We start from the raw sequence: 13,426 nt of genomic DNA on the forward strand, positions 1-13,426 counted from the left end.
AGAAAATCACAGGATTATGCGCATTTTGGGGGTACAGTCTGAATTGTCCTATTTCTACCTCTTACACTTGTGGAAAGGACAACAACAGCAAAGGATATTTATATTCTCAGTCTCTTCAGGTAGGTTTACATTGTACTCAGACTAGTAAAAACAATAAGTTATAAAAATAATATTAATGGATAATTTTACACTTCCATGATCCACATTTAGCATGAGGGGAAAATATTAACAACAGCTACCTTGTAATGAGCACTTTTGTGATGTTCAATGAATCCTCACAAGACCCCAATAAGATAGATATTATTACTATCTTAGCCATATAGGTGAGGAAAATGAAGCCTGGGGAAGATAAGTAATTCTTCATGGCCACATGGTTAGTATGTGATGTGCCCCACCTAATCTAATGTCAAAAACTAACTGTTTAACCTTTGTATTATGTTGCTTCTTGAAGACCTGATCAAATCCACTGACATGACCAGGAACTGGATAACGCATCTAGTTAGTAGGGAGAGGGGAGATAATGTATATGGGGAGGGATCTAGGAGAAGCCGTCATGTGACTTCATTAAGGCAGGATGGCAGAGGTTTCCTTGAGGCTTTACCAGTTCTGGTGGGACTGGGGACCATTCTCCACATCCCTGCAGGAGACATTATTATTGGAAAATCTTGCCCACTACTTGATGCTAAAACATAGGAGGTGTCATTGACAAAACTTGCCCTGAAATTGAGTTTGATGTTGAAAGTCTGTCATTAAGGACTCAGCTCGCTGGCTGTTTCAGTTATTGAGTTTAGATTTACTCCCCACTCAGGAGTTACATTTTTATTTCAAGGAAAGTCTTGTCTGCATTCTGAAGAGAACTCATTCTAAGTTCACAGACCACACCTGCAAATACAAAATCCATTTACTATTGGTTCTGGTATATTTTTACCGTATTTCCTGACAGAATCTATCAGCAACACACCTACCATGTGCCAAATATATATGGACATGGCTCCTTCAGCTGCAGCTGATTCCTACTGTACCTCAGTTTACCTCACATTTGGCTCATGTTACCGACAGAAAAACCACTCCCAACTTTAATGTGGAACACTGTCAGACACAACCTCGTGATTTGCAGATGAGCTCATCTGTTGCTCTCCAGCCCAAATCAGCACTTTCCCCATACCTCTCCTGTAAGCCAGACTTTCATTTGGCTTTGGCTGTGAAGAATAATTAAGGTTTGGGAAAGGCAAGATGGTCTTGCCAACTCAGCCGCTCTTGAAAGCAAGGACTCCCCAAGCTATTAGCACAGCCCAGAGGAGCAAGACATGTCGACCCAGCAACACCCAGGGAGGCAGAAATTGCCTGGCCTGTGGCTTTCAGTCTCTTTTGACTACAAACCGTGGTCAGAGATTCCATGCAATACCATGGCCATCAATCCAGTACATACTTGGCTATGTCCAGGTCTGTGGGTATGGGTATGTGTGTGTGTGTGTGTGTGTGTGTGTGTGTGTGTGTGTGTGTGTGTGTGTGTGTGTGTGTGCTTGGGCATACACACACACATACACACACACAAACTAAAATCACACTTGAATTTGTTATTTTGTTCAGTTGTTAAAATATGTTGGCGATTGTATTAGTTTATTATGGCTGCTATAACAAATTGCCAAAAACTTTGTGGCTCAAAGCCACATAACTAGGATCTTATAGCTCTGAATTCCAAAATCAGGTCTAAATGGGTGAAAGTCAAGGCATCAGCAGAGCTATTTTTTTCTGGAGGCTCTAAATGAAGAATCCATCTCCTTGCCTTTTCCAGATTGTAGAGGTCACCTCCATTCCTTGACTCCTGGCCCCATCCACAAATAATTCCAGAAACCTCTTGGTTCTGCTGTCACATCTCCCCTTGCCTCTCTCTTCAAAGGCTTGTAATTACACTGGACCCACCCAGATGATCTAGAATAATCACCCTATCTGATGATCCTTAATCATATCTACAAAGTCCCTTTTGCTATATGTAAGGTAACATATACACAGGGTCTGGGGATTGGAATGTGAAAATCTTTGGGGAGGTGGTGCTCATTATTCAACCTGCCACAGCCATGAATAATAAATTGATTTTTCAACTAATTAACTGTCACACACTGCAGTATGAGAATCAGTGGTCTAATGTATATCATCAGGCATCTGGAATGGAGGGGATCAGTGAGAATGTCACTTGCATACAGGAACAAAGGAGAATATGGGCATGTAGTGAGGATCCCAGGCCCAATATTACATATTATACTCAGTCTATCCCTTCCTTCTCCAGTCACTGCTCACTGTGAATTAGACACTATTTTTCCCACTTTAAAGATTTGAAGACAGTTTCAGAATATGGCAGAGCCTATATTCAAACCTGAGTATCTGAGTTTACCATGTCCATGTTCTTTCCACCATACTTTGTAGTGGTTTCTCGCATGAGTGTCTTACCCTGCCCCAAAGCCTGGTCTCGAGCTTTACTCCAACCCACCAGCTCACCAAGTATAAAAGCGGTCTTTCCTGCTGGAGCTCCTTTCCTGGGAATTCTGGAAGTCTGAAGCTTCCACCCTCTTGTTCCAGACCTCTCTATCTGAACTAATTCTCCATCTCCTTGACTCCAACACAAGCATAATACCCGTATGTTTTTATGTAAGTTAGAGTCAACTAGCTTTCAATTCAGTCTCAACAACCCCCAAAACTAGAAAGGCTGAAATTTAAGGCAGCAATGAAGTGAAGTTGAGTAAGAATTTAACACAGCAGGCTATGGAATTTTATCTCAAGGTTTATTTCTAAGCTTTCAAATGGACTTGAAGAATACTCTGACAATCCTTTTGAACAGTTTTTAATGATTGACTATTGGACAAAGTCAAGGCTAGAGCATGGTGAATAAAACATGTGGCACCTTTGACTGCATGTCAGGTCACCCCATGGCTGTGTGGCTTGATTGCTGCTGAGGTGGAACTCAGAAACCCCATGCTCTAGCCTTAATCTGCCACTAACCAGCTGTGTGACCTTGGACTTAGGGTTTTAAACTCTATGGCCTTCAGATATGAGATAGTGTCCAGCTGTGCTTTCTCTAGCCAGACCCAGTTTGAGTTCCCAGACCCAAATGGGCCCCTTTCAAATTTACTGATTAGAAAATAAACTGATTCCCATGTGGAAAAAAAATTCCCTGTCATTCTCAGGTAGGTCCCCGATATAAAGAAAAAGCTAAAGCAGAACATATGCCAAACAGGTCGTCATGGTTTAAAGTGTGACAGAATCCTCTCTGGAGACTGCTGGCATAGCATTGCTCCTGCCTCCACCACCCCAGCAGATCACCATTCTTCTGAATCCTTAATCATAGCAACACACCCTTAAGGAAGTCCATTTCTCACTCTCTCGTTCTCATTCTTAAAACAGAATGCTGCTTCAAGAGATGGAAACTGTCTGTTTCAAAAATTTTAAATCGAAGTTGAAAAAACTTGGCATGTGGAAAAGCAAAGATGTATTGTAGGAAAACACAAAAAAGCTCCAGAAGTCAGCAGCATGGCACATATCATTTATATGAATAGGGTCTGGCACATAATAGGTGCTCAACAGATTTTTGTTAAATGAATGTGCTTACAATATGATAGGCTCCACCAGCCAAGAGATCAAAGGTTTCCAGCTAGAAAAAGTCACAGACATATCATGGAATAGGAGGAGAGTGGTTAGGGGGCCCTGATTTGATTTCACTTGGAAGTACATGGCTTTTGAAGAATTTTTTGAAAAGAAGTTTAATGAAGAAACTAGAAACTAGTTTCTTGGCAACATGGTGCCAAGGCTTTAGGTTCTTAAAATAAGTGGACTAGAAAAGCACTCAACCTCCTCTCCATACTGCTTCCCATCTTTTCTTGCCTCTACCTCCAGCATAGCGTGTGAATTACCTGACCACAAAAAAGAAAGAAACTAAGTTAAGCTATTGAAGAACCCAGAAGGGTTAACCAATAAGGAAAGGGAGTCTTGCATAAGTCTTGTTTTAGAAGGAAATAAAGTTGAAAGCTGAAAGGGGGGGGGTGCGAAGAGAAAGGAAGAAAGAAGAGAGATGTTATGTCATCCCAGAAACTAAACTCATAGAAATGGGATAAAGAGGGGGAGAAACTGAGTGATAGCTTGGAAATTTGCTAATAATAAGTCTATTTCCCTAGAGGCAACTCATCGTCTCAGAGCAGATTGGACCACATTTGGGATGCTGTTTCTTAGAGAACTGGTTCTTCCCTCAGCTCGTTTCAATGACAGTGAGCATTTCTAGTTGAGTGCGAGAAGACATGAAGGGCATCTTTTATTTTCCTAAGAGGAAATTGAGCCTATGCATTCTAAGACTTCAGCATGTGCCTGTGTATGAAAAAATATGAGCCAAATGCTTTTGAAGAGAAACAGAAGTATGCTGCCCTTGTGACAGAGAAGTGTCCAAGAACAAAGACAGAGGTACTTTGGCATGCCATTCCTACCCTATGGATTCTTTGTTGTGATACATTTTATGACCAACTTTAAAGACATTGACCTGTTGATCTCGTTCTGGTTTTCATTCCCTACATCCTTCTTAACATAAGAAAAAGTCCCTTAGGATAAGCAGGATTTTCATTTCTAAAAAAACAAAACAAAACAAAAAAACCCTAAAACTACACAGAGCCACAGTATCCTCACAGTCCTTCTCCTGACATGTGTATAAAATGGGGAAGTGGCACCATGCAATGAATTTGACAGTATGGCAAAAGTCCCACCCATTTTTTGTTTTGTGGGTGGAATTAGAGATCAGATCCATAAAGACACCTCAGGTAGCCTTCCCAGATGCCTTCCACTTGGCTGAAGCCTGAATTACACTAAGAAGTCACCCTTCCAGTGAACAAAATTTCTAATTAACACTGAAAACGTGTGGTTGCTAAGTTTGTGGTGAAGACAGGCCATCTCCTCATTCTTCTTAGCTGGAGCTAGATTAAGCTATAAGAGGGGGACAGGATAATTGCTCACGGTGGGGCATGGTGTTTTCTCCTGCACAAACATATAATTAGGCTGTCTTAACCTCCTGGTTTAGCAATAAACACCACTTCACAGACTAATTTACAGTCAAGAGTCACAGAAGGCTGTGGAATAAACTCTTGGTGCCACAGGCCCTGCTGTTCAGTGAAAAGAGAACAGCTTCCCTATTTCAAGTCAGCAAAAATCCTTTTGCACTTACCACAAACTAAAATGAGATTGAAAATAAGGGCTATGCATTCAAAACATTGAACACACCAGCTAATAAAAAATACATTTGTGACTGGTCATAAAAATAGAGAATGTAATGGGCTATACCCTAGAAATATCTTTAACTTACAACATTTGGGAAGACAGAGGTCTCCATAATATTGACTTTGCTAACACATCTACATTTTTCTGTCTACCATAATTACACGTCAGTTAGCAACACCTCACTTCTATAGCTGCCAACAGGCCTAGATTCAAGCAGTGGGAGGTGTGCTGGCTGCAGCCCACCACCAGATAATATTTGCCTGGCAAATAGTGTTGGCTTGGGTCAGTGGTGGGGAAATGCTCTTATAAAGAGACAGCTCCTTCATGGCTGCGTTATTCTTCTCAATGGGCCCCCCAGGACTTGGGTATGGGGTGGTTTCTTAAGGGATGTGGAAGTTCTTCAGTTGCCTACATTGCATTGTTTAAACATGGAACACAACACAGATCCAGAGGTCACAAAAGCAGAGACACCCTTCTGTGGGAATTGTGTTTTCTTCTGTCCAAAGCAGACCATCTAGAGACAAGAGGCTATGATTCGACACTGATTGGACATCAGGAACAATCAGAGAAGGCCTGTGGGCTGGTGATATATTAGATGTGATGAATATAGTGTAAGCAAGTGAGAGAGGAGAAGACAGAGAGACAGAAAAGAGAGACCTAGACACTTGCCAACAAAACGAGAGACAAGATAATCATATAAACAGCTTTATCCACAGTCAAATCTGAATTATTTATAGATTACTTTTCTCTGGTTCTCTACTCAAAATATGAAGAAATAAAATAGGTAGCTGGGTCACGTTTTTTCCACATCTTCTTTCTTCATCCAGTCTTCTGTTCAGAGGAAAATTTCAAGGACAAGGATTGTGCTTTTATTACTATTAGTCTACAGGATTCAAAAGTGCTCATTATAGGTACACAATCCTTGCCTAGTGAGAGAGCAAGTCAGTGAGTGAAAGAATGAAGTAAAGAATGAATGAATGAATGAATGAATGAAATACCCTAATGAAAGACTGAGAAACAGACTAATCTTACATTTTTAAGATGCATAGTAACTACAAAATTTATTTTATGCTTTTACTAATGAAGGAAATATGATTGATAAGTTAAAGCCAATGAGAGCCATTCAGATAAAATAATTCTTGTTTTTCCTAGGCAAGTATTGCATAGAGGATACTTAAAATATTATTGATTATGAGTAAAACATAAGAAAAAGCTGTTTTTCTTCAAAAATAGTAATTCCCTGTTCAACATTTTTATGAAATAAACAAGACAACTTTAAATGGCAAACAACAACCCTTATTGTGATAACTACTCTGAGTCTATTGTGCATGGGTAAGGACACTCGTTTTTGTGGGCATTTAAAATTTTTGAAATTAGCAGTCACTCAACATTTAAGAAAAAAGTCAAATGACACCAAGATTCAATTTCCTCAAATTGGCCCTTACTCAGATCTCTTCAAAATCTCAGTACTAATTCTATACCTTCTTGGTGATGTGCATGAATACAAAGGTTATAGTTGATCATTGAAGGAAGCATAAATATTGTTGATATTTTATAATTTTTTAAGTCATACTCATTTTGCAGACAATTCTACTTAAGTGTGCTTAATCTCCGTAATATGCTTAAGGGGCCTCTTTACAAATTAGGCTTCCTCATCTTTCAAACCAATTTTAAATGACTGAAATCGAAGATTTTAATAAAACATATGATTCAACAGTAACTAGATATCTTGTGTCTTCAAGGTTGTTGCAATTTCTTTATTTTTTAGTATCAAATCCTGCTTTGACTCCTGGTAGTACTGCAGTTAGCGAGCTTATCCGAGGATTAGTTATTGCTATTGAAAAACTTTGTAAACAGTTTCAACAAATGAGTTCCATTGTCAAAAAGATATATATTTTTATCCATACTTTATATAGTCAAAAAGACTATCATTAATAGTCAGGATTTTCAATCATGTTTTAATAAAATTTTTCTTTTGTGCTTAAGATGAAAATTGTATATGTGTTTTTCTTAAAAATTCCCAGATAAAACAACTGGAATAAAATACATGAAAATACTTTGAACTTTAAAAAGCAAGAAAGGGAAATCATTTCAGTATAATGATCATTTTAACATGGATGTCGAAGATCAAGCCACAAATCAGAGATACACGAGTGCCCTGGTGACATCACATACCCTGTTCACTTGCGGGCGCGCATTCACACGTGCACCCATGAACATCCTACCAACAGCTTTTGAAGCAAGAAGTCAGGAAGGCACTTTAAAAATCTGTCAGGAATCATTCACACACCCTCCTCGGTGAAACATGCAAAGATTTTAAAGTGAACACAAACACTGCACACAACTGTAGCGGGGAGGGGGGAACGCCTGAGACCCTACCCCACCGGTTCTCACAGATACCTTCAGTGTGAGGCTCTGGCTGGGGCAGAAGTGCGAGCTGAAACAAGCATCTCCCGTAGTGAAGAGTCAGGTCAAAGAGCAAGGACAGGTTCTGTTGTGTAAGAAAAGAGGAGAATTGATCAAGGTAAGGAGCAACTTAGTGGCTTAATTATGACTCTTTTAATGTCTTTTCATAATCAGTTAATAAATACCTTAACAATAAAACTGAATTTAAGCTTTTAATAGGCCATGTTGGCTTGAACCGAAACAAAGGAATTAGCAGCTGCAGGCATTGTGCGGTAACTACTCACTGTTTGGTGCCAGGAGAAACAAGGCATTTCAAGTGCATTTTTGTGTGTGTGTGTGCCTCGCCATAATAAACCCTTGTAATATTCCTCCAATTTCTGGAGTGTAAGACGCAGATCTTATTTATCACAGTATGAGACACACCTGGCACGAGGATCAGGAAACAACTGTTTTACTTCATTTCTGTCATCACCTTCCAACAGATTTCTTTCACATTCCAATTTGGATGGGAGGACTTGACTTTCTCTCCATAAGTTCTCCATTAACAGCTTCACAGCAGAAGGCGCCATTGGTCCGTTTCCTCTAGCAGCAATTAATTACACAGAGCGGCGTGTTTTGACTCGGACTGCAGCGACCTCGTGAAGTCACTGGCATCTGCTCTCGTATCTGCGAGCAACGTCTTCATCGTGAGCACAGCGTTCCCCGGCTGAGTAGTGAATTGTCAGAATTCCTCCGACAGGGGATGACGAACACGGTGTCAAGTCGGCAGCACAAATTACCAACTTCAACTCCCTTCAGTCACTTTTATTAATATGTGTTTTATTTGAGGGAGGCCTTTTTGAAGGTTGGGTCACTTTATGCGGGCGGCGGATGAAAGGCACTCTTGCTTTCTCTGTTAGTAGCAGCAGGCTTTTCGGACGTGGAGTCCTGTGCTCTGTGAGCCCCGTGAACAGCTATGCACTAATAAACCTTGAAAAGCTTGAATTACACTATAACCCACAAAAATTTTCAAATTAAAAAGGCATATTTAGAGGCCCCCATGGATAGTGATTTTATTTAGTTTAATTCCCTCTTGTGGCCAATTAGATAGACACCCCTGCACACAGGCGCACACTCCGGGAGGGAAAATGGGGAGCGGGGGAGTTTAACTTTGGTTTTTGCGGGGGGGGGGGGGGGGTAAGGCAGTATATCATTCCTACATAGACAGAAATTATTTTCCCGGCTGTTGTTCTGTAAGGAACAGGACTGTTAGAAATCAATGAAAGTGTAGGCAAGATGGATTTTTATTTGGATTAGTTTTTTAAAGCTGTGCTATACGCCAACGTCTTCTTTATTCAGCCCTAGTAAATTGCCGAACTGAAGAATGAAACTTCCACCACCACAACAGAGCACGTTCCTATACTTCTCAATTATCTTTTGGTCAAAATGACTTCCCCTTCTCAGAGGGTTTTGAGTGACTGGCTAATGGTAGGTTTATTTGTATTTGTTTTTTAATCAAGCCATCTGCGCAACATAAATGCATTTTTTATCACCTAGGCACAAAGCTCACTTACCCAAACGGAACTCAGGTCAACACAAGAGATGTATTTGCCACAAAAATTGTGCATAGTGTCTCTCATTGCTCACTGCTGCTCTTTCCATCAGAGTTGCAAAATATGTCTCTTTCTCATCTGGTGGCAGACTCCATATGTACCATATGAAAAAGGAGTTAATAAAATGCACGTTGGAAATATAAAACAAGGTCAGGGGCGACAGTTTGGCTGAAGGCCTTTCTTTAAGTGTGGAAAACAAAAGAACAAGATTGTTTTAGCAGTTGCAGCTGTCGGGAGAGGCAGTTTCAGTCGGGGAGTGGCAGCCGAAGTCCTTGCTACCTGTTTCATGTGTCCATCAGAATCACTGTTCTCTCCCTAACACAAATACTCTGCACAGTACATGCCCCAAGTTTGGGACAGCCTCAACAGGAAAAAGAAGAGAAACATCCCGAGGGAGCTCTGGGGAGTGAAAGGATGAAGGTGTGGGAGGCATGGAGTCAAGCCAAGGCTTGGGAGCGTGCGTGTGACTTCAGGCTCGAAGACCCCCACAGCTCTGTGCTCCCCCCAGGGCCAGCAGCGGTGAGTGGGGTTACTGTGTGCACCGCGAAAGCCATCCAGATCAGATGCAAGTCGGCGGTAGGTTTTTTAGAATAAGTACTTAAGATTCTGTGGTTGGATCCGTCCAATGCCAGCCAAGCCAGAGGACAGAAAACAGCACTGTCCGTCAAGCAGTTGCTTGTTCCACAAGACCTCAAACGCAGTATTTGACAGATTTGTTTTCTTAATGAATTGACTGGTTACTTTGGCATCACTTAAGAGCCGCAAGGAAAACAGTGAAACGCAGTCTAAGAACTTTATCATTTTGAAATGAAGATAAGAGAGAAAACACTTAATAATTATGTCACAGGAAAAAGATATTAGCCAACAAAACCCATTAATATGTGAACATAAATAAGTTATCAGACTAGCGGTGACCCAATAAAAGAGAAGACTTCATAGTCTTGATAAAGAATGAGAAAACTAGGTCATCCAAACAGGACAAGCCAGGCTTCCCAAAAGGGACAGATACTATGGTAAGGGCAGGGACATATAGATGGGCAACAAAGAGACATCATTCCCCACCCCAGTTATTAATTCTATATTTGGTCCCCTTCTGTAATTGTGAAAAGAGACAAGCCCAGATTCAATAACACAATGTGTTCAAAGAACTTGGCCTAGTGCCTGGGCACATAGTAAGTCAAAGGAGGTTAGAATATGTCCTTTATTTTCCCTTTCTTGTCTCCAGCCATCCCCAGAAACACATTAGCCTACGTAAATCATCACTCAGCAGGGTGCATTCGAAATCAAATTGCTGTTATCTTAGGAAAATCTTACATGTTAATAGGATCTACCCACACTATAAGTAGTGAAATACTCTAAGCCAATGTGTCCAGAAATTCCACACATGTCAGACTTTAGAGAACAATGGAAAGAGCCTTCCACCCTACCTTCTATCTTTCTTCCATATCAGCCTTCATAGATTACTTGTTTTAGCAAAATATATTCATAACAAAAACACTTTCTCTAGATATTCACTACTGTGTGTTCTCAGATAGGAGCAATATCACCCAGAAGCTCGTTACAAATGCAGACACCCGCCCTCTTTACCAGCTAGAGAGTTCTGGGGTCATCACTATGCACATTAACATTGGGGGATTTTTTTTTAATACTAATACTGGAACCAAGTCCTAGGCCAATTATGTCAGAATCTCTGGAGTTGAAAGCCAGGCAATGAGACTTTTTAAACTTCTCCAGATGATTCTAGTGTGCAGCCAAGTTTCAGAGCCACTGCTCAAGTCCCATTAGCAAAAATAAACCTTAAAAAAGAGGAAAATATTTAAACAAGAAATACAGGATAGACAGGACTACCCTTAAAACAGAACCACTAAAAAAAGGTTTCAAATTTATGCTTTAAGACATCGATATTTCTAAAATCCTAATCATAAAAGAAGAACTGGCAAACATCTTCATAGTTCAACTTTGGCCCTTTTACACCTCCTGGGTAACAAGGTACCCGGGTGGGCAGAACATTTATTGACATAAGTCACCGTGTTTATTGATGCTGCTCGTTTTCCACTGATTTTAGAACTCTGTAGGGGAGGTGTTGTGACTTTGAAAAAGCTGTTTTTTTAAATAATCAAATAGTTTTACTTAAAGGTTTATGTAACATGCCATACTATTAAACAGTAAATAAAAACCACTGATAAATCCCGGGTCCCCCACAGGTAGTTTGGCACATCCTTAATTACCTGGTTTATGAGCAAACTGCCAGCCCTGCTTCGGTGTTCAGCTTGTTAGATGTATGTGCGTGCACACACTTCTTACCTGGGCGTCTCTCAGCGGATTCAGCCTTTAAATGATGTTGCCAGAACGTGTTGTATGGGGGAAGGGGGAAGGAGGAGTTGTCGTGAGTCAAAGGGCTGAACTTTTGAGCTGGAGTTTTGCTCTTTTGTTTTTGTTTACAGTGAAGACTTAATTTGATGATTTAAAAAAAATTAGGGCACACTCATAGCTCATGGGCCTGGAAAAAGTTACCAATGACAGCCGAGTGCATCAAACTAAATGGACTTATTATACTGATGGTTTTTGTTAAAACTTTTGAAATGCCTCTCTCACAGCACCCCTATCTGTGCTTCACTTTACTCCTGCTGGCTCACCATTCCCTTCCAGAGATTAGACCTTCCTTCCAGAAAGGGAAATTCTTCCCTATGCCCACACCATTCAAACTTGAGCTAAATAACATTCTTTAATGGCATTAGAAGACTTTTGTTCATAGTTTTATTGTTTTACAAATGTCTGCATTCAGTGAGTCTCCCAACTGTTTACAATCATCTCTAATCCCCAAACTCCATGAAATCAATGTTTTTCTTCCAAACCTTGGAGGCCCAGAGCATCCTAAGGGCTCTGCCTGATGGGCTCCCCCTGGTGGCTGCACCTCACCTCTCTTCTGCCCGTCTTCTGGGGGGATCCCTCTTCTGATTCACTGAAGACATCAGAAACAAGGAGTGTGAGGCAGCCAGAGGAGGAAAACCATTGGGCAGTCCAGCCTCTTTGGGAATCAGTCCTTGTTATAAAATCTCAAGAATTAGCTTCCTCAGTAAGAGATATCTCATCTTTTTTGAATCAAGTTCTGGGTCTTAGCACACTTTCCTGCCCAGACACCAAAGCACACATGGTATGGATGCCCCCTTTCCCAGGCCATAGGTTCAGACTATTTGGAGTAGGCATACCCAGTATTACAAACCATTGCAAACTCCTGCACCCGGTATTGATTAAACAATATCTGGAGTTGAGAAACATTATTAATATATAGAATGCTCTAGAGATTGATTGCTCCACTTTCATTTTTCGTCTTCCTGCGGCCGGCTATAGGAGAAAGTCCTGCAGCTTTTCCGCATCCCATTGCCAGAAGCACATTATAACTTGTTTTGATATTTCACCAGCAAGTTCTGGGCCTCATGCAGGCACAAGCCAATGAGAACATCCCAAGTTCCAACTAGAGGCCGAGACACAATCACCCTGTCAGGTGTTGTTAGTAAGTTGGAATCATAAAAGATAATAAACTCTCTCCCATCTTTGATGACGGCACACCAAGATCAAACACTTTCCATACCAGAGCTCAAAGCCCCTAGGACCAGTTTTCCCTGACAGATGTTCATCTGCTATCTTGGTATTGACGTGTTACTTAACTTATTGATCCACAGGGGAAAGGAAACACAAAGACTCTAGGAATCTGGGATTGTGCAAGCTGCCTTCCAAGGCTGTGAGCTCTAGAAATAAAGTGGAGACCTGATGTCATGTTTTAAGAGCTGTTTGAATATTGCCCTTTATTGTGTTTTTTTTTTATGTTTAAACAAAAAAATAAGTCAAAGACAAAGGAATTGGGCAAAAAAACCCCACAACAACCCTTTTATTGTTTTTAATTTGTCTTTTATCCAATGAACAAAATACTTAGCAATGACCAACATGGTTTATGATTCCTTATTAAGTTAGTGATGCTCACCTGGTGCCCTCAATCCCATGTACTCAAAAGCCTGGCTCACCATTGACTTCTCAGGATGATGAAGAATGGGATACACTAAAGGCTAATAGTGAAATCTTATATCACTCAGTCTTTCTCCTTTAATACATTGGTCACATGACCTCTACACTGCTCACCCTAAAGCCGACCTCTGATTCCATGTTTCCAGGTTGACAAA

The 13,426-nt window shown here is 40.7% G+C and overlaps 1 long non-coding RNA gene across 1 annotated transcript in view; it reads right to left on the minus strand.

Annotated features, from left to right (window-relative positions):
- Window positions 1–13,426, minus strand: part of LOC115296349 — a 475,474-nt gene that overhangs the window by 196,772 nt on the left and 265,276 nt on the right. The window contains exon 4 of the long non-coding RNA XR_003910860.1: window positions 7,651–7,741. This is a non-coding gene — a long non-coding RNA (uncharacterized LOC115296349). The remainder of the gene's footprint in view (window positions 1–7,650; window positions 7,742–13,426) is intronic.

This window comes from Suricata suricatta, chromosome 7 (assembly GCF_006229205.1).
Source record: "Suricata suricatta isolate VVHF042 chromosome 7, meerkat_22Aug2017_6uvM2_HiC, whole genome shotgun sequence".
NCBI lineage: Eukaryota > Metazoa > Chordata > Mammalia > Carnivora > Herpestidae > Suricata > Suricata suricatta.